The sequence below is a fragment of the Melospiza melodia genome (assembly GCF_035770615.1).
Source record: "Melospiza melodia melodia isolate bMelMel2 chromosome 7 unlocalized genomic scaffold, bMelMel2.pri SUPER_7_unloc_1, whole genome shotgun sequence".
Lineage (NCBI taxonomy): Eukaryota > Metazoa > Chordata > Aves > Passeriformes > Passerellidae > Melospiza > Melospiza melodia.
In genome coordinates this window covers 7,122,347-7,143,442 of record NW_026948497.1, presented here as the reverse complement: position 1 = coordinate 7,143,442, position 21,096 = coordinate 7,122,347, and the positions used below count along the sequence as shown (strand labels likewise).

General features: G+C 47.2%; 1 pseudogene; it reads left to right on the top strand.

The window, feature by feature from the left end:
• The window catches only part of LOC134432881 (zinc finger protein 208-like), a 1,008,692-nt pseudogene that overhangs the window by 512,423 nt on the left and 475,173 nt on the right, over nucleotides 1–21,096 (top strand).

Below are 21,096 nucleotides of genomic sequence, written 5' to 3'. Positions count from 1 at the left end.
TTAAAGAGCCAGATCCCATCCCAGGGGCGCACCGTGATCCATGGGGGGAGATGGCTAAACAGAGGAGGGAAGCTTGGGCTGCTTTGGCGAAAGAAGTAATGCAAATGGGGGATGGTGAGGCGGTGGAAATAGCTTCTAGTCTTGCATGTCCAGTCACATACACACCACAGTATGATGCACAGAGAAACCTTACGCATAATATAGCAGAATATACTCCCTTAGATTGGAAGCTGTTAACTCAGCTACGTTCTACGGTTAGTCAGTTTGGAGTAAAAAGTGAACCTGTTAGGCAAATGTTAGATTATCTTTTTAATACTCAGGTTTTATGTCCTAATGATTTAAGAGGAATAGTTCGGTTGATATTCACTCAGCATCAGCAGTTATTGTTTAACGCCCATTGGCAAGCGTTGGTAAATGAATCGGTTGCTGTACAACGAGCCCAGGGAGACCCATTACATGGAGTAACAGTAGAGGAGCTGATGGGCTTAGGGGCATATTTGCGTACAGAGGCACAGATTATATCGGGAGCAGATAAACTTAGAGAGTCTATGTGGTTAGTGCGTGCTGCAATAGATATGGTTAAAGAGCCAGGAGGGTTACCGGCTTATATGGGCATTAAACAAGGTAGAGAAGAATTATTTGGAAATTTTATCGATAGAACAACTTCACAGGCATTTATAGCAGAAGCCTTAAAGGAATTAGGATTAGGGTTACAAAAGCAACCAGAGTCCACTCAAAATCAGGTGTTAGCTGCTCTTGCTTCTCTCCGAAATGGCTCACTGGCATTCACGCAAGGAGGCTCGAGACCATTCATCACACAAGTTGCCGCCGTGACATCGGAGACACCAGCAGCTGCCGTGACATTGCTGCTACCTTCTGTCTGCAACCCGCAACAACCGGGAGCCTCGGCTTGGACTTACCAGCAGCAGTAGACGTCGCACTAAGGACGAACCGGCCTGAGAGGATACCCACTGGAGTAAAGGGTCCTCTTATATTAAATGGACGAACATGTGGAGCATTATTGCTGGGACGTTCCTCTATAACTATGTTGGGATTATTTGTTTTGCCTGGTGTTATCGATGCGGACTTTACAGGGGAAATACAAATTATGGCTTACACCCTTTATCCTCCGATTAAAATTACAAAAGGACAACGCATTGCTCAATTGGTACCACTGTCACAAATGACATCAGGAATGCAATCATTTACTGGGCAAGCACGGGATGAAAAATGTTTTGGCTCTACTGGTGTTACACTTTTAACTGTGGATTTACAAAATAGACCAAAGCAAAAGGTTGAAATTACCTATGGGCATCAAAGCATAACCCTTTATGGATTATTGGATACAGGAGCAGATACTAGCATCATTTCTCCAGAAGCATGGCCACAACATTGGCCTCTATTTCCTTCATCAAACATGCTCACAGGAGTGGGAGGATTTACATTGGCAAGCAGGTCGCCATCTTTGTCTGTGTGCATTGAGAATCAACAAATATCTGCTGTGTTTTCAATTGTTCAACTGCCTCCTACAGTTTCCTGCTTAATTGGAAGGGACATTTTAACACAATTGGGAGTGGTGTTAACTAATCAGCACCCTTTGGGGTAATTGCCATTGCTTGGACTTTCCCCATTCCACTCACCTGGAAAACGGATACACCGGTGATGGTTAAGCAATGGCCATTAAAAGGGGAGAGTCTTATGCATGCCCATGAATTGGTACAGGAACAATATACAAAGGGACACCTACGACTGTCCACAAGCCCTTGGAATACACCTATTTTTGTAATCAAAAAGAAATCAGGGAAATATCGTTTGATACATGATTTGAGGGCTGTAAATGACCAAATGGAACCAATGGGGGCCTTACAGCCTGGTCTTCCAAATCCAGCTATGATTCCAGAACACTGGCCACTTTTAATTATTGACCTAAAGGATTGTTTTTTCACTATTGGCCTGCATCCTGATGACATGAAGAGATTTGCTTTTACTTTACCAGCAATAAATCGTGGGGAACCAGATAAAAGATTTGAATGGACATCTCTTCCGCAGGGCATGCGCAACTCTCCCACTTTATGTCAGCTTTATGTTGATGCTGCATTACAGCCACTACGTCGTAAATGGCCAGCAACTATAATATATCATTGCATGGACGATATTTTGTTTGCACAGCAACAGCCATTCTCCTCTTTACAGATTAACACCATTAAAAATACTCTTGCTGCATATTCACTTGTTATTGCTGCAGAGAAAATTCAGACTACAAAGCCCTGGAAATATTTGGGATGGACTTTGACGGATCAAATAGCGATACCACAAAAATTGGAATTACAATTGGACATTAAAACTCTACATGATGCACAGAAGTTGCTGGGAGACTTACAGTGGCTGAAGCCTATTGTGGGAATACCAAATCACTTATTAGAAGCCCTACGGCCTTTGTTAAAAGGTGTGGACCCTACTACTCCTGTACACCTGACAAAGGAGCATCGTCTTGCCTTGCAGCAAATTAGTAACTGTGTACAGCAAGGGTATGTGTCTCGTTGACAACTCGACCACCCCATTGACCTTACTATCTGGAATAGCCCTTGCCACTTGCTTGGTGCTCTCTCTGAGTTACAAAAGAAAACGGGGGAGATACGGGTATTGGAATGGTTATCACCACCACTACAGCATAAGAAAACAATATCTTCAAAAATTGAACAATTGGCTGCATTAATCAAAAAGGGGCGTCTCAGAATTCTTGAAGTGGATGGTAGAGGACCTGCTACTATTAGATTACCTATGGAAAAAGAAACCTTGGACTGGTACTTGATTGATTCAAAGAATTTACAAGAAGCATTATTGATGTCACCTGCTAAAGTGGAGACTAGTAAATTAGTGCCTAGAGTTTTGCAATGGATGACAGAATGGAACTGGATCACTCGACCTTTGAGAGAAGAAAACCCCATAGAAGGAGCTATTACAGCTTTTACAGATGCAGGAAAGAAATCAAGGCGTGCTGCTGTTACCTGGCAAGAAAAAGGACAATGGAAGCATCAACTCCTCACAGCAGACCCTGCAGATAGCTTACAAACTTTGGAATTGTTAGCAGTAGTATGGGCGGTGTCCAACTTACAGGAGCCTTTAAATGTGGTCACAGACTCTATGTATGTTGCAGGAGTAGTCAAACGAATAGAGGAAGCAGCAATTAAGGAAGTGAATAATAAAGGATTGTATGAGTTACTGATACAGTTAAGGAAGGCTTTACGGGTAAGAGCAAACGGTACCCTTAAGCAGTATATTGACAAACATCAAGATTTGACAGATCCACAAGCATGTTTGGCTAAGGTTTTGTATGTGATTAATCATTTATGCATTTTTGGGGAAGATGATACCCCCCCTGCAATGAAACATCATCCGAGGTCAGGTCAGGAAAATACTAAGGAAACAGAGGTCTTGGTTAAGTATAAGAACCCGAGTACAGGATTATGGGAAAAACCTGCAAAAGTATTATATTGGGGTCGGGGGTATCTTTGTGTTTCCTCACCTACAGGGCCTTTGTGGGTGCCTGCTAAGTGGACTAAACCTGTTTTTGATGCAGCCTCTGGTGGATCGCCTTACGGAGGAGGACAGGGAGCGACTGGGGATGAAACTGCTTCTAGTCCTACAACCACTACTGTTACAATTGAAGGGGTACTCGGAAGCGGTGGACAGAGCACTGACACGTCACTACCAGACAGCCCAGGAGTTGATTGGTTTCATTGACTCATTATCAACTTTTCATTTAACAGATCCAGCGAAACTACATTGCCTTGACTGTCACAATCCACATTGTGCTGCCTGGATAGCTCTACGTTGTGGGGGTTGTAAAAGAACTTTTTGGATAGAACAATCATTATTACGAGATTTGTGGTGTCATACTTGTGAACACGAGCATACGTGGGGAAAAAGCTGGCAAGATGAATTAAGGAGACAAACGGGGCAAAACGCATATATAGCTTTAAATCTTTATGAGTCTCCTGAACAGAAGGTTCTTGCTTATTATCGATGGGAAATACAATGTATTGTAAATAGAATTAAGGTTCAAAGTAAATCACGTATAGTTTCTATAAGGTGTAGGAAATTAGTGCCTTTAACACAGCATTCAGTTGTAGGACCCTTCCAAGGGGATCCTGATAGAGCATTAGATTGCTGCATTGACAAGTTGCAAAAATTAAGTTTGAAAGTGGCAGGACCAGTGAAATTAGGAGCAGCAAGATTGAAGACAGATAAGAAAAAGAAGGCAAAAAAGGGAACGGTCTCATTTGAATAGGGGTATCAGTGATTGCTAATTAATTTTCTATGTTTAGAACACTTTTACTGTTGTGGGACCCTCAGGAAGATATAGTTGTTGAGGAGGATAACGAACAAGAACTACGATTACGAAATAAGATACGCCTTGTGTTAAAGAAAGACCTTGAGCTGTTAGCCTCATATAGTAAAAAAGCTGAAGAGGCTTTGAGACCACCACCATTGAATTGGTTGCTTTGGATTGAAGAACCACAATTTTATACTGTTCCTTTCTTATACTCACTTCCTTGTTATGTTTGCAAAAGGGATAATGATAAATGCAATGCATGGGTAGCTTTGCATTGTGCAGATTGTAATCAGGTTTATTGGTATCCACAGAGGTCATTGGGATATTTATGGTGTACATCTTGTTTTGGAAAGTGGATTCGAAATCATATCTGGGTTAGAGCTCTTGAACAAAGTACTGGCCTGCCAGGACGGACAGGATTACAGCTCTTTGAGAGTGCAGAACAAGTGATTATAGCATATCTTAGGTGGAAGTTACAGGAAAACCTTAGAATATTTGAAATTACTAAAGCCTCACGCATCATAGCAGCTCGCTGCAAAGCTGATTTGCCTTCAAACTTACCTCGTGCTATACCTGTGAGCAAGGATGCTGATTTAGAATTAGATCAGTATATTCAAGAATTGACTCAGCCTTACAATAGACAATCTAGCAAACCAGGGAAAAGACAGCGAAGAAAGAAAAAACAACGTAAGCAGAAGGAAGAAAAGGAGAAGCAAAGCAAGCAGAAAGAAAAATGAGGTTTGTTTTTGTAATACTGCTCAATGCTGTAGCAAGTGAAGCAGTAGGAGTAACACACTTTAGTCAACCAAGGGAAAATTTATGGGTAACGCTTGCTAATCAAACTAACCAATCATCACTTTGTCTTAGTCTTGGAGGAGTCACTAACCCATTTCGAACATGCCTGGTGGGACTTCCGGTGTGGTCTCCGGGAGAATTTTGCAGTTTGATAAACAATCAAACCTTATGTATGTCTAACATGTCAAACATCACATTGCCGGTGCAACAAGGGTATACTGCAGGTCAGAGTGATGGCTATCGTCAATGCTTACTAATCCAATCACTTAACACCTCTTTGCATTCTCCTCCTGAGGAATTGGATCTTTTTGGAAGTACAAATGCCAGCATATCTAACACTACAGCTGGTGGATGGTTTAGCTTCAAACTTTTGGGTGCTCAGAATTTAAACCAACCTAAAGAAACATGGGCCACCCTAGATTCATCCCTGAATGTGAGTGAATTCTCTCCACAGCATTACAGTCAATGTAACGGCACAAATATCACAGCACCAATGAAATTAGCCACAGGAATATTTTTGATTTGTGGAGACAGGGCATGGAATGGTATACCAGCTAAACCACAGGGTGGACCCTGTTTTTTGGGAAAATTGTCACTGTTTCATCCTAATGTGTCCTTGCTAATGCAGCTGAGTCAAAATTCAAACAGGAAAAAACGTAGCATACATGACTTAGACTGCAGCAAGATAGGAGATCCACGGTTTTGGGGCACATTCAAACAGGTGGTTGTTTCAACTATCTTACCAGGAGGATCTGCCAATAAAGCCATGAATTTAGCAAAACAATTAGGATGCTGGGCAAGGGATGAGCTGAACAAGACATCACAAATTCTAGACATGTTAACTGCAGATGTGCAAAGTGTTAACCATGCTGTTTTGCAAAATAGAGCTGCTGTAGATTTTTTGCTCTTAACACAAGGACATGGATGTGAAGAGTTCGAGGGAATGTGTTGCATGAATCTGTCTGATCATTCAGTGTCCATTCACACTAAGATAAAAGAATTACAACAGGGACTTCACAAACTTAAGGAAGAAGACGGTTTAGGAATTGACGAATGGCTTAAAGGCCTGGGACTCGGACCGTGGCTGAGGAACCTTGTGATCTATGCTATAGGACTGCTGAGTGTAATTTTACTGTTTTTGCTTATTTTGCCTTGTATCTTTAACTGTATTCAAAACATGGTCAGCCGTACAATAGCAAAAACATGGCAAACTAATCTCCTTGCTCAAGAAGAAAACGGGGGAAATGTGGAGAGTATTATTAATAATTGGTTAGCTGAGAAAGGCCACACTGACATAATGCCACTGGTTAAGCTGAAGGAGAAAAGTCAGCAGTCAGCAAGCTGAAAGGAAGAGTCAGCAGTGACCTTGCTGCAACATGAGGATAGGGAGTTGAGATTAGTCCTGAATATATCCTAAGAATATGTAGAAAGTATCAAAAGTAGAACCATAGGAATGTAGAAGTAGGCGTAGGTGCTGATATGTAACTGACCAATCCTGAGCTCAACTTTTGCAATATGTATGAAGCTCATTATTAACTGTATTTAACCCGCCGTACTGATCAATAAAATCGAGCCTGTGATGATCAAATTGATGTCCTGGTTCCCTTCCGCCGACAAGCAAGATATTAGGAAGGTTAAAGCTTAAGAATGGAGCTCTGTGTGTTGTGTTTTAAGGCTTACAAGCAGGTATTGTATTCGAAATAAGCAAGCATTGTTTTAAGCAAAGGTACGTGTGCTTATGGTGTGTGAAAAATTGTAAAAGTTTAGTAGTAATAAAATGGTTCTAAAAATAGTAATACAATTAGAGTAATAATAATTTGGACAATTTGAATTAGGACAATACGAGACAACAAATACAAAGAGTTACGGACCTCTGGGTACCTTTTTCTGGGCAGCATGAGCCCGAAAAAGGACCCCCGCTAACAAAGATTAACCCTTAAAAACAATAGCCCATTGCATATTCATGCACTTCATACATGATGCATAAATTCCATTCAAACACAGGATTCTGTCTGGTCAGTGTCAGCTTCTTCCTCTGAATCCTAACAGCACCTTCGAGGCAGGAAGAAGTTCGTTTCTTCTGGTAAGAGAGCAATAAATTATTTTTCTCTGAAAGATTCAGGTGTCCTGTGGCTGCTATCTCGCTGGAAGTCCTTTCTTTAAAAAAGTATCCTACGTGGCATCGTTTCTATTTTAACAATTTTTATAACCTAAAACTATATTTAACATGGTACTTAAGAGAATTAATACAGCATTACTTTCTAACACAACACATATAATATTCATTTAATATTTGCGAGAAGCCAATCATAAAATACAGGCATTTTCACATTTACCATATGTATTTTGGTGTATTGATTAGTAGTGCTGTATTAACAGTTTAATAATAAATGTAGTCTTGTAATTAAAAGGTAACTTTTGTAGTTAAAAGAAGAACTATGTCAGTGAGGTTTTTTTAAAGAAAGGAATGAGGCACTCGCATCAGATAGCAGCCACAGGACACCTGAATCTTTCAGAAAAAAGAATTTTTTGCTCTCTTACCAGAAGAAACGAACTTCTTCCCGCCTCAAAGGGGCTGTTAGGATTAGAAGGAAGAAGTTGATGATGGCCAGACAGAATCCTGTGTTTGAATGGAATTTATGCATCATGTATGAGGTGTATGAATATGCAACGGGTTATTGTTTTTAAGGGTTAATCTTTGTTAACCGGTGCCCTTTTTCCGGCTCGTGCTGCCCAGAAAAAGGTACCCGGACATCCATAATTCTTTGTATTTGTTGTCTCGTATTGTCCTAATTCAAATTGTCCAAATTATTATTACTCTAATTGTATTACTGTTTTTAGAACCATTTTATTACTATTAAACTTTTAAAATTTTAAAAACAAGTGATTGGCGTTTTTCACAGGAGTTGAGTCCCAAATATATTTTGGTGTCGCTGAGAGAGGTATTTTTAATTTATTTGATGAAGGGGGTACTTTTGGATCTCTCAGGAGTGCAAAGGGGAGCAGGGGAAGCGCTGAGTGCCTAGAGTGGGGGGATGCTGGAGAAAGGGGACCCTGGAACACCTGATGTAAAATTTCAATAGCGAATGTGAATTTTACTTCTATACCTTTTATTTTAAAGCAAGCACGCAGCGCTGGGTGGCTGGGGAGTCACTGCTCCACTCATAGCACACACAGTTCAGTAAATTATATATACTGTTTTTAAGCCTACAAAGCATTTTCCAATATGCTTGGTTAGTCCAAATTAGCAAATATCAATAAGCTGGGAGCAGTAATTTCACAATATTTCTAGGTGGTCATTGATTGCTATCCTTCTTGTGATTGTCTGGAGGGAGGCCTTGCACTGGTGTCTGCTACATGATTTGTCAAGTGCATCAAGCTTTTTATTATACATAAGCTTTTAATTGCTTTGTTACAATATCTCTTAGCTTTACCCCAACTTCCTCTATTTTATTCTAAGCATCAGTCGTCTTGCTGCCTCATCTCTTTTGCTCTACTATACTTCTTTGATTTTGATGCTTTATTTGTCTATTTGGTCAGAAAGTTTCAAAACCTTTCTTTGTGTCTTGTTTTGGACACAGCAGATAGAAGCATTTGCTGATTCCTTTCCCAATTGGCACGTGTCACAAAAACAATTTCCACAGAATCAGGGGAGGGTGAGCCCTGGGACCCCCAAAACCCCCTCAGCATGCCTGAGCAGGACCCGGGAGAGGGGGAATGCCCAGGACCCACAGGCCCCCCATCAGCTGTGAGAAGAGGGACCCCCATAAGCCCAAAATAAGGACACTGGAAACGAGGCACTCCTGGGAGAGGTTTTTGGAATTCCTGATTTTTGGAGGTATTTCTGGCCACCAGACACTCAGTGACTTCTAGAGATGGACTTGGCCAGTGGGACCTTCAAAGCCAATGTCCTGGCTTAGGGCAATTTTGGGAGGAAAAACTCTAAAGGTGTTTCCTGTAGAAGAGCAAAGTCAAGTGGCCCCTCCTCCAGCTGGTTCTGGAAAAGTATTTTCTTTGAGAGAAGTGGAAAAAAACTGTTTATTGAACAGGCAAAGCACTCACCAGCCCCAAAAATGAACAGTATTAAACAATAAAATCTCTTGCTGCTCCAAAAGAGATGACAAACTCACAAAGTCCCTCCGTGAGCTGTAGCATGGCTTGCTCAGTCTCTTATCAGTCTCTTATCAGTCTCTCTGGGGCTGGAAATGCCATGGCCCAGCCCCGGTGGGGCACAGGTGTGAGCACCTGGTGCTCTTCTGGGTGTTCAATCCAGAGCAGGTTTAGACAGGTCCAAAGAAAAGGATAAACCAAAAACCACAGTCCAGGGAGCTTCTCTTCCTCTGCTAGCTCAAACTGACTAACAGCAAAGGAGGGCTCTGTCCCGCTGTCTGTCCATCTGCAGACAAGAGAGGAGCAGGAATGTGGAGGAGTGAGAGAGGTTCTGAAAACAAACTCCGTGCTTCTTCTTCCTCCCTCTCTGCTCTCAGAACCAGTGTTAAAGGTGCAAAGCTTATTTCAGACAAATGGGGATACGAGCATCATAATTTCACCCCTGGGACCCCCAAAAGACCCTCAGACTCTGTAAGCAGGACCCGGGAGAGGGGGAATGCCCAGGCCCCACAGCCCCCCCAGCAGCTCTGAGAAGAGGGACCCCCATAAGCCCAAAGTGAGGACACTGGAAACAGGGAACTCCTGGGAGAGGTTTTTGGACTCCTTGATTTTTGGAGGTATTTCTGGCCACCAGACGTCCGGTGACTTCTAGAGATGGACTTGGCCAGTGGGACCTCCGAAGGCAATGCACTCACATCTTGTTTTTCCCCCAAATCAGGATTTCCCATTCCCAAACCTCATCTGGATGGAGAAGGCTGTGAGGAAGAGGAAGATGCCCCAGGGCACTGAGGCAGGTGAGAAGGAAGTCAGTGCCCCTTTTCCCCTCTGTCCTGCTCTGTCTCCCAGCCCAGCACGGCCCCAGCTGCAGCACAGCCCCACTGCTGATGCTGTCCAGCCAGGGATGCACTGGGGGGATCTCCTTCCCCTTCCCTGTGGCACGGAGGCAAATCCCAGCCTCTCCTTGTCCTTCCTCCCCCAGGGAAGGAGCTGAGGATGGAGACCAGGGAGGACAAATCCTCACAGCAGAACCTGGTGGAAGAGGCCATTTTGAGCAGCTCCAGGGCACAGGAATCCACTGGGGAGGAAAAGCCCCGGAGATCCTTCAAGAGGAGGGGCTGCAAACCCAGCCCAGGGTGCTCCGAGGAGGAGAGACTCAGCCTGTGCCTGGAAGGCAGCCAGAGATCTGGCCAGAGCGCTGAAGTGGTGGTCCATGAGCAGCTTGATGATGGCAAGAAGCCCCACCAGTGCTTGGAATGTGGGAAGAGTTTCGGCAGGAGCGACCACCTGCTCATCCACCAGAGGACCCACACCGGGGAACGGCCCTATGAGTGTAGGGAATGTGGGAAGAGCTTCAGGATCAGCTCCCACCTGACTGTCCACCAGAGGATCCACACCAATGAACGGCCCCACAAGTGTGGGGAATGTGGGAAGAGCTTCCGGATCAACTCCAACCTGATCGCCCACCAGAGGATCCACACCAATGAACGGCCCTATAAATGTGGAGAATGTGGGAAGGGCTTCAGGAGGAGCTCCAGCTTGAAACTCCACCAGATGATCCACACTGGGATACGACCCTTTGTGTGTGGGGAGTGTGGGAAGGGCTTCCGTGACAGCTCCCGCCTGATCATCCACCAGACAATGCACACTGGGGAGTGCCCCTACACGTGCTCAGAGTGTGGGAAGAGCTTCATTGAGAACTCCAGCCTGATTCTGCACCAGAGGATCCACACTGGGGAGAGGCCCTACAAGTGCAGGGAATGTGGGAAAAGCTTTAGGCAGAGCTGCCATCTGAATGCCCACCAGAGGATCCACACTGGGGAGAGGCCCTATAAGTGCAGGGAATGTGGGAAAAGCTTCATCAACCCCTCCGGCCTGAGTGTCCACCAGAGGATCCACACTGGGGAGAGGCCTTACAGGTGTGGGGAATGTGGGAAAAGCTTCAGTCAGAGCACTAGGCTGATTCTGCACCAGACGATCCACACCAGAGAGAGGCCTTACAGGTGTGGGGAATGTGGGAAATGCTTCAGGCAGAACTCTAGGCTGATTGCCCACCAGAGAATCCACACTGGGGAGAGATCCTATGAGTGTTCTGAGTGTGGGGAGAGGTTTCAGAGCCGATACCGTCTCCTCAAGCATCAGCAGATTCACACAGAATAGAGGCCCTTCTGCTGCCCTGACTGCAGGAAGGGCTTTTAGAAAAACTGCACTCTCGTCACCCACCAGTGGATCCACACTGGGGAGAGGCCCTGACAGTGTCCCAAGTGTGGGAAGAACTTCTCCCAGAACTCTGCCGTGACCCAACACCAAGGGAGGCAGCAGTAAGGGATGCCCAACAAGTGCCCTGTGTGCAGGAAGAGTGTTGCCTTGATTTTTAAAGATTTTCTGAGCCTTCTAATGTTTACATTCTTGTAGCAAACTTTCTCAAACACTTTCTGTAAATAACTTCTTGTTTGGCATTCTTTTATAGAAGAAGAAAAATATGATGGACTGTTAGTTTGTCCAGTGTCATTGGAGAGGTGGCACTTTCACCCTCCAATCCATGGTCGCTTTTAGAAAACTGTAAATGTTGGAGTCAGGAAATAAACTTCCCTTTTCTTCCCCTTGAGAGCAGCAGTGTGTGCGCTCGTGTTGTTTTGTGTCCTACAGTGACAGGAAGAGCTTTGAGTGCTGCTTCAACTCCATCCCCCATTGGGGACCCCCACTGGATGGTCCACAGTGACCCTCGCTGGGCGGAGACTTGGTCATCCATGATCCTGGTGATCCATGTTGGGAAGACACCTGGCTGGTGGTCCCCACATCTTCCTGGCTCTCCTTGGGCACTTGGACATGGCCAGAGAAAAATCCATTGGGATGCAAACAGACATCAGAATTTCATAGTGGACAGCACAGTTTTTTACTTTCGACCCCAAAACAGTCTCACCTTTTGCATCCAGTCATTGCTTCGAGTGGCATCCAGAATTCCAAATGGTGTTGGAGGTCTTTTCCAACCTGAATCATTCCATGAGTCTAATTCTCTCTGGCCCACCAGCATCTTCCACAGCCAAATGGTGATTGACTGGGGCAAAACCCAGGATTTTGGAGACAATGGAGTGGAAATCTTTCTAGAAAAGGTCCTTTCTACCCGCCCAGGCACACGGATACTCAGCCAGCATGGACACATAAATGCTTTTATTTTGGCCTTTATTTTCTTTCATTTTTCATTATCCTTCACCCAACATTGGGGTAAATATAAAGACATTCAACTAAGACATGGATGGTGACATTGTGGGACTTGGGTGGGGACATGGTAGGGATGGGGACAAGGACGTGGGTGGGGATATGTTGGGGATGGGGACAAGGACCTGGGTGGGGATGTGGTGGGGATGTGGACAAGGACCTGGGTGGGGATGTGGTGGGGATGGGGACAAGGACCTGGGTGGGGATGGCGATATTGGGCATGGGGGGTGTCACAGATAGAGATGGTGACATGGGGCTCTATGGCCATGGATGAGGAAATGGGGGACATGGCCATGGATGGTGACACAAGTGGCCTAGAGACAAGTCCATGGGTTGACATGTCCATGCCATGGGGTGTCCCATGGCCAAGGACAACACATCCCCACCACCACCATGATACTGTCCCTTTCATGCTGCCATTTATTCCCTGCTCCTCCCCATTGTCACCCCACTGTGAACCCAGCCAGGGACAGGGGTGACATTTGGGGACACTCCTGTCCCCACTCCAGCACATACCTGGGGCCAGCAGAGAAGGGGATGAAGGACGACGGGGACCGTTCCTTGCTGTTTTCCAGACTGAACCTCAGAGGACTGAACACCTGGGGTGACACCAACACAGTCGCACCGAGGGGACACAGCTGTCACCACCATGGTGACAGGGACACCTCATAGGGTGGCCCTACCTCACGCTTGGGCCAGAGGTCTGGGTTGTGGTGGGTCCCATAGATGCTCATCAGGCAGATGACCCCTGCTGGGATGGGAATGGCCACTTTAGGGACAGCAGATGAGGATGGGTGGTGACACTGGGGACACCCTGGCCATGCCATACCCTTGGGGATGACACGGCCATCGCGCAGGGGGATGTCCTCGGTGCAGCGCCAGGACACAGCAGTGACAGGAGGGTGCAGCTGCAGGCTCTCCTTGATGCACGTGGTGGTGAAGGGCAGCTGGGACAGGTCGTCCCTGGAGACAAGCGGGGGTGGCATCGTGTCCCCAAGCCACATGACCGGGGTGGCCCTGGGGACATCTCACCATTCAATGTCTGCAGTGTCCCGGCCAGCCAGGAGCTCCTGTACCTGCTGGCGGCATCGCTCCTGGTGCTCAGGATGGCCGGCCAGGTTGTAGAAGAGCCATGACTGGCCACTGGCCGTGGTGTCATGGCCTGTGGGGACACTGGGTGAGTGAGGGGACACTGGAGTGGCTCCTCCCCAGTGGCACCTGGGAGCTCGTGCTCGCCCTCAAACATGAAGGTGTCAGCCTCAGCCGCGATGTCCTCGTCCGACGGGGTGCGGCCATTCTCGTCCTGCAGAGGCAAGATGAGCCACGGGCCACTGGGGCCACCAGTCTGTGGGCCACCTGGGGCCAAATCCCATCCATGGCCACCACCCTATGGCACCACCATCCCACTGGCCACCAGCTCTATGGTCAATGCTGCCCATGGCCACCACTGTTCCCCTGTAGCCACCAGTCTATGTCCAAGCCTCCCATGGCCACCAGCATCCTACTGGCCTCTATGGTCAATCCTTCCATGGCCACCACCACTCTCTTGACCACTTTCATGCCCCATGGCCACCACCCCAGCCCCACCTTGGTGAGCAGCAGGATGTACTCGCTGGGCTGCCTGTACCAGGGACGATGTGGGGACACTGTGGCCACCAGCATGGATGATAGCAGGACCATTGGGGCCACCAGAATGGCCAACAGGGACAGTGATTGGACAGGATGGCCAGTGGGGACCATGGCAGAGCCAGCACAGCCACCAGGATGGCCAGCAGGGACAATGGTAGGGCCACCAGGATGGTGTCATGATCCGCTCGTACAAGCGAGGGTCATGATGGTTTGTTAACTGATCTGAGTGCAAAAGCAACACGGAAGAGGATTTTGGTATTAATCAAAACAAATGCACCTCTTGTTGAGTGCCCACAGCAGATGTGATGGAAGGATTAGAAAGGAGAATAAAGGAGAGAGAGAGAGAGAGAGAGAAAGAGGGGAGGAATAGCTGCCAGTGGAGAGATGAAACCCTTGTGGTCCAGCCAATAGATCCGTCTTGTCACGTCAGGGAGAATCTCAAAGTCTTGGTTCTGTTATAGTCCTCCACCAAGGGGGGGAGCAGGTAAGTCTATTGAAAGCACCGAGAGGGAACAGGTGAGTTTACAGACAGTCCATGTTCTCAGCAGTGAGTGAGACCAATTGTTTTCTTGGTCCAGGGAACACACCTGCAGGCAACACTTGGCAAACATCTGGCTTCAGTTCGGCCAGCCCCCTGTGTTAGAGTTATAGGGGTCTCAGTCTCAGCCCTTGGGAGGGGGCTTCAGTCTCCGTCACAGCGGTCGTGAGGCAGCTGAGGGAAACCTCAGAGTGTCTCTTACAGATGATCAGTGGGGACAGGTGTCAATCACTCCTGGCCGTGGGTCTCATAGCTGAAGATGCACTTCTGGAGCGTGTCCAGGGTGAGGAGGCTCAGGGGCTGCAGCTCCTCCAACTCCACCGGCCCCCACCAGCTGCCACTGCTGCTGCCGCCCACTTGGCCTGCGGGGAAGGGCTGGGTTGGGGAGGGAACAGGGAGGGGATCAGGGACATGGGATAAATTTGGGGGTGGGACAGGGGTGGGAGAGGGGGAGGAGTTGAAGAGAAGGTGTGGAACAGGAATGTGGTGATAAATGAGGGGTGGGGTTGGGGTTTGGGGGCAGCTTTCAGTTTGGGGTATGGGACAGTACAGAATTTGGGTACAGGACGGGGCTCGGGGTGCAGGACAGGACTCAGGATGCAGCAGTGGGTGCAGGACAGAATTTTGGGTGCAGGACTGTCCTATGGTGACGTTATGATGCCTGCATCCCCATCCATGTGTTCTGTTTATGCTGGATATTATGTTCTGTGCCTTCAAGACTGGCTCTGAAGAGCGAAGTTTTGTTTTGGTTTTGTTATCAGCCGCTCCCCCACGGCTGGTGGGACACAGAGACAGGGCAGTGCATGGTGCTGCTTTTGCTTTTTGCTTGGCTTTTTGCTTTGCTCTTGCTTTTGTTTCTGCTCATTACTTAGTTTGGCTAAGCACTCCGAATTTTTCCCTGGACTGTTTTTCCTTTCTCTTTTTTGGAACCACTCAAACCTGCTCCGGACTGGGACCTGGGAAACACTGAGAGTTTGCACCTTGTGGCTGCAGCAGCTGCCCCAGCACCGGAGGGACTGATAACAGAGCGACCACTCCCAAGAGAGACTTTCTGAATTTGTCATCTTTTTCAGAGTGGTGAAAGAGTGTTGTCACCTGGTATTGTTCATTTTGTGTGCTGGGGGTGCTTTGCCTGTTAAATAAACAGGTTCTTTCCACTTCTCTCCAGGGAATCCTTCCTGACCCAGTTGTGGGGAGGGGCAATGTGCGTTTGCTTTCTGGAGGAGCCCCTTTGGAGGTTTTCTCCCAAATTTGCCCTAAACCAGGACAAAATTTGGTGCCCAACGTGTGGGGCTTGAGAGAGAGTGGAAAAAACCCTGTTCTGACTGCATTTTGGTTGCCATTACTCTGTGTTGGTATAAAGCAGTTAATGGCCATGTTTTTTGAATTCATAATGTCTCTTGGGGTGGAGGCTTGCATGCATTTCTGGTCCCTAGGTGCAGAGGATCATTAATGGGACATCACACCATGATTAATATGATAAGGGAAACCAATTTATTACAAAAAGCAAGCCATATTTATATTGTTCTCTATTGTTCACCCCTCAAGCTGATACATGATTGGTTAAATCCTTTTTACGCACGCATTTTGATATTTCAGTTAATTTTAGTTAGTCTTTCTTCTTCATGCATCTCGCTGTGGTTTTCTTGTCTGCCTTTGCATCCTGAACCGTCTGCTGCTGAGCGTGTTCTCCCTCTTTTGTGTCCTTCAAGGGCATGGTGACCTCACTCAGGTTCTATGAAGGCTGGATTGTGAACATGTTGCATATGTCCATTGTCCTCCAAAAAATCCTCAGCAATCCTCCCGGTGCTTTCTGGTCATTCAAGTGCCCTTCAGCTGACTGGTTTCATGCTTTGAGCTTCAGGGAATTGCCCAATCTTTCTGAAGCTGAAATAAATATCATATTAGTCAACATCTTAATTGTGTTTATATCTCACAGAATTGCCTTTTCTTTTGCCTTTGTCTAAAACTGTTCCTGTGCGGAAATCTCTGGGGGATGGTGGACATGTCAGATGCTGCTGGGACATCCCAGAGCACTTGGACCTTGGCTCTGCACAGGAGAGCTCTTCATCCCCTTTCTCTCTTTTCCTCCCTCTGGGCATGGAGGGAGCTCCTGACTTCAGTGTGTGACTCGTGTGTGCAAAGAGCAAATCTGGGCAGAATTGGGGCAGGGAGGGTTTGGGGGGACCTTGGGATCTGTGCTGGGCACAGAAGGTGCTTTCCATTTCTCTGAGGCTGTCTGCTGTGGAAAATGGATTTAATATCCAGCAGAGGAATGACTTTTGCATTTGATGGAACTGTGTCTTCCCTTGGCTTTGTTGGCTGAAAAGATACAGAGGAGCACACACAGAGTTACCAACTGCTGGATTCCAGCAGTGTTCAGATAGAAATTACAAAAGGAGGCAGGGTCAAGATGTCTGCTTGCCTTGTGGTCAGTCTTCAATACCCCTTGGTCTCTCTGGGCCCTTCCCCCAGGTGGGGCTTGGGCTCATTTGGTCCCTCAGGAGCTGGGCTGGGGGCTGCAGAGGTGGCTGTGGAGCATTGCCTGTGCTGTGCCAGGGACTGGCAGCCACTGCTGGGCTGGGATAGAGGCTCTGGGGGGATTGGGGCTCCAGGGCAGGGCAAGGCTGGACCTGCCCCTTCCTCCCTCACACATTAAATGTTTAGAGCCAACAATCTCCTCCAGTCTGTCACAACAGGGAATGCTGGAAGTGAAATCCCAGTTGTGGCCATGGGCACCTGGCTGAGAAGGACAGTTTTGTTCCATAGGAAGGAAAGCACAGAGCCTCAGTGTTTGGAAGGCAGGTGAGAGTCTCACTAGGCCAAGGCCAGCCAGACTTGTCAGGAATGGCAGATTTTTTCTGGGAGCAGTCTTTGGATTTAGGGAATTCTGGAGGTGGAAGACCAATCTCAGCCATGCATGCCTGGAGAAGTAGGACAGTTCTTTCTCATAGGGAGGAAAGCACGGAGCCTTCCCCAGTGTTTTGGGGACAGATGGGAGGTGACTCTCCTGAAAACATTGCCTGCCACACTTGTCCTGGCAATATTCCTATGGGAAAAATTTGGAGTTGAAATCCCAGTTCTGGTCATGAGTAATTAGAAGAGATTGACAGTTCCTTTCCTAGCAAGGAAAGCACAGAGCCGCAGTGCTCCAGGAGCTGATGAAAGGCAGCCTTTGACATTCCAACATCAGCCAGAGCTGTCCGGTGGCCCCTGGGAGGCCAAGCCAGCCAGGCCTGTTCCACGTTCCCTCAGTTCCATGAGACCCAATGGTCCCTTGCTTCCATGTGTCCCTGAGGTGCCATAATGCCCCCTTGGTGACACGAGGCCCTGAAGGGTCCCAATGGTCTCCATGGTTCCATCAGGCCCCACAGAACCATAATGGTCTCTGAGTCCATGAAGCCCCGCTGTGTCACCAAGGCCCCTTGGTTCCATGGGCTCCAGGGGTGCCACAATGATCCCCTTGGTTCCATGAGGTTCCATAGTGCCACCACGGTGTCCTTGGACCTGCTGGGACTCTCGGTGTGTTCCCAGACACCCCCAGCATGGTTACAGACACTCCCAGTATATCCCAGTTGCCTTCAGCATACTCACAGTCATTCCCAGTCACATCCACTTGGCCCAGTAAGATTCCACTTTCCACCAGTATGATCCCAGTCACTCCCAGTGAAGGGAACGGACCGGGATGGACTGGGACAGGCTGGGATGGACTGGGACACCGGGATACACCAGGCAGGATACACTGGGACACACTGGGATACACTGGGACACACTGGGATATACTGGGATACACCGGGACATACCAAGACACACCAGGATACTCCAGGATACACCAGGACACCCTGGGATTCACCGTGCCCAGCACTGGGACCCACTGGGAGCAGGATCAGAGCACACTGGGACTCAGCAGGGCCAGAACTGGGGCAAAAGGGATCACAGTGGGACCCACTGGGATATACTGGGAGTGACTGCAACCATACTGGGGATGACTGGGAACACACTGAGAGTGACTGGAGTCACTGAGTCTACATTGGGGGCAACTGGGAAGACTGGGATCACAGTGGATTCCTACCGGGGTCATACTGGGAGTGACTGGGTCTGTGCTAGGGTGTCGTGGTTTTGGTTTGCTAATATAAGATCTCTTTAATTTTGAGATTTTTTTTGGCTAATGCACTAAAGAATGTGGTGGGTTTGGTGTTGGTTAATTACTAATACACTTATTTTTGGTTGTGAGATAGGATTAGGAGAAAGGTAAAGCAGGCTCAAAACTTTAAAAGGGTAGAAAGAAAAATTTTAATAATAGTAAGTAAAAAGAAAAAAAAAAGGTAGTAAGAATCAAAGCAAACTTTTTAGAATACTTCTCCCCACAACTTTTTCTTTCTCACTGACAATGTAAAGAAACTAAACTTAAGATTTCTAGTCAGTTTACTACCTCTCAAAGAGTCTTTTTTTAATTCACTTAGGGAGAGAAGTCCCTCTTGATAAAGTTATGGAGACTTTTCTACAAAAGGAAAAAAACAGTTTTCTCGTGGTTCTCAATTTTGTCATGAATAACAACTGCCAGGGGAACCTTGCTATCGTAAAATCTTTCTTATTTCTACAAACCTTCCCACAGCTTGGAGACGGGCTATGTTGATTGATGGGGTATTGTTTTAAAGATGAACTGTTCAAAGGCAAAAGTTCTCATTATCTATCTCTAAAATCATCTTCATCTCTGGGAGCACAGATCTTCATTTTTAGAAGCACAAGACTGTGCTCTTTCTTTGTGCAAACTGCTCATGAGATTACAGCTATTTCAACATCTGCTTACTTTAACATAGAAGCCTTTACCTAATATCAATTCAAACACTTTCATTTCCTTATAGTTTTATGTGTTATAAGGGAAAAGAGTCTTTTCTTTATAGCTTACAAGAGGATTTCAGCTCTAAAAACAAAGCATCTTCTCCCCCTCCCATCTGGGACTTACTTACCTTCTTCTTTATTACATTTAATATCTTCATCTTGTTTTTAATATACGTGCATGTTGTTCTTTTCTCTCACTCAGAAGAAGACTGAAGCACTGAAAAAGTTAACATCACGCCTGAAGCCTACCTAACCCACCAATAACTACTAACAGAAAGCTGTGGCTCAGTTGTGTTCAGATCAGCTTTGTAGTTAGTGTTTAGTTTTCTACACCAGCCACAGAAGTCTCTGGTCTCAGCCACGCTAAGAAGAAGAAGAAGCAGCAGCCTGACAGCGAGATCTTCGCAGCCACAGCCAGCCCTGCTCTGGCTAAAGCTCCGCAGCCTCCCCTGTCTCCTTGCCCGGCAGCTGCTGAAGCCCAGCCCGGCCAAACCAGAGCCCATGGAGAGAGAAGCCAGCAAGCAGCCCAGGAAATAGAGAAGAAGCCCAGCCTGCAGCAAGACTGCCAGCCCAGCCCAGACACAGAGCTGAAGCCCAAACCGAAACCCAGCACCTCCCTGCCGACCAACAAAGAAAAGAAAAGTTTCTGAATTTTTTGGTCTTTACCATGTGTGTTTCACAAAAGCGTGTCTAGCTTTTCAGCAGCTCAACAGACTGTCAGATACACAAAAAACTTTGCATCACTTCCCTACATTTCCTCCCATTCCCAAACGTAACACAGGGGCCACTGGGAACAACTGGGATCAGACTGGGAGCAACTGGGAGCAGCTAGGACCAAGCTGGGAGCAACTGGGATCATCATGGCATCAGAGTAGGATCATACTGGGAGGGACTGGGTCTGTGCTAGAGGCAACTGGGATCACACTGGGAGGAAATGGGGACATGCTGGGGACCAATGGGATCATACTGGGAGCAACTGGCACCACACTGAGGGTGACTGGGATCCTTCTGGAATCATACTGGAAGTGACTAGGGGCAGGCTGAGGGCAATTGGGACCATGTTGGGGCAACTGGGATATACAGGAAATGACAGGAATCATGCTGGAGGTGACTGGGAGTGGCTGTGAGCAAATGGAATCATACCGGAAGCTACTGGGAGCAACTGGGAGTGAGTGGAAACACATTAGGGACAACTGGGATGTACTGGGAGAGACCAGGAGTGACTGGAATCACAAAAGAACCATAAAGAAAGTCACTGGAATAATACTGGGAGTATCTGGGATTGACTGGAATCCTACTGGGCGTGACTGGAATCCTACTGGGTGACTTGGAGTGACTGGGACCATACTGGGGGCAAATGGCACTGTACTGAGAGTGACTGGGTTCATCCTGGAATCATACTGGGAAGGACTGGAACCATACTGGGAGTGTCTGGAACTGTAGTAGGGCTGAATGGGAACACCTGGGATCATACTGGGAGTGACTGGGATGATACTGGGATCACACTGAGTGTAACTGGAAGTGACTGGGACCATCCTGGGGGTGACTGGGAGCCACAGGGCCCATGCTGGGAGTGACCTGGGGGGAACTGGGGGAACTGGCCCGGCTGGGGCTCAGGGTTGTTCTCCCC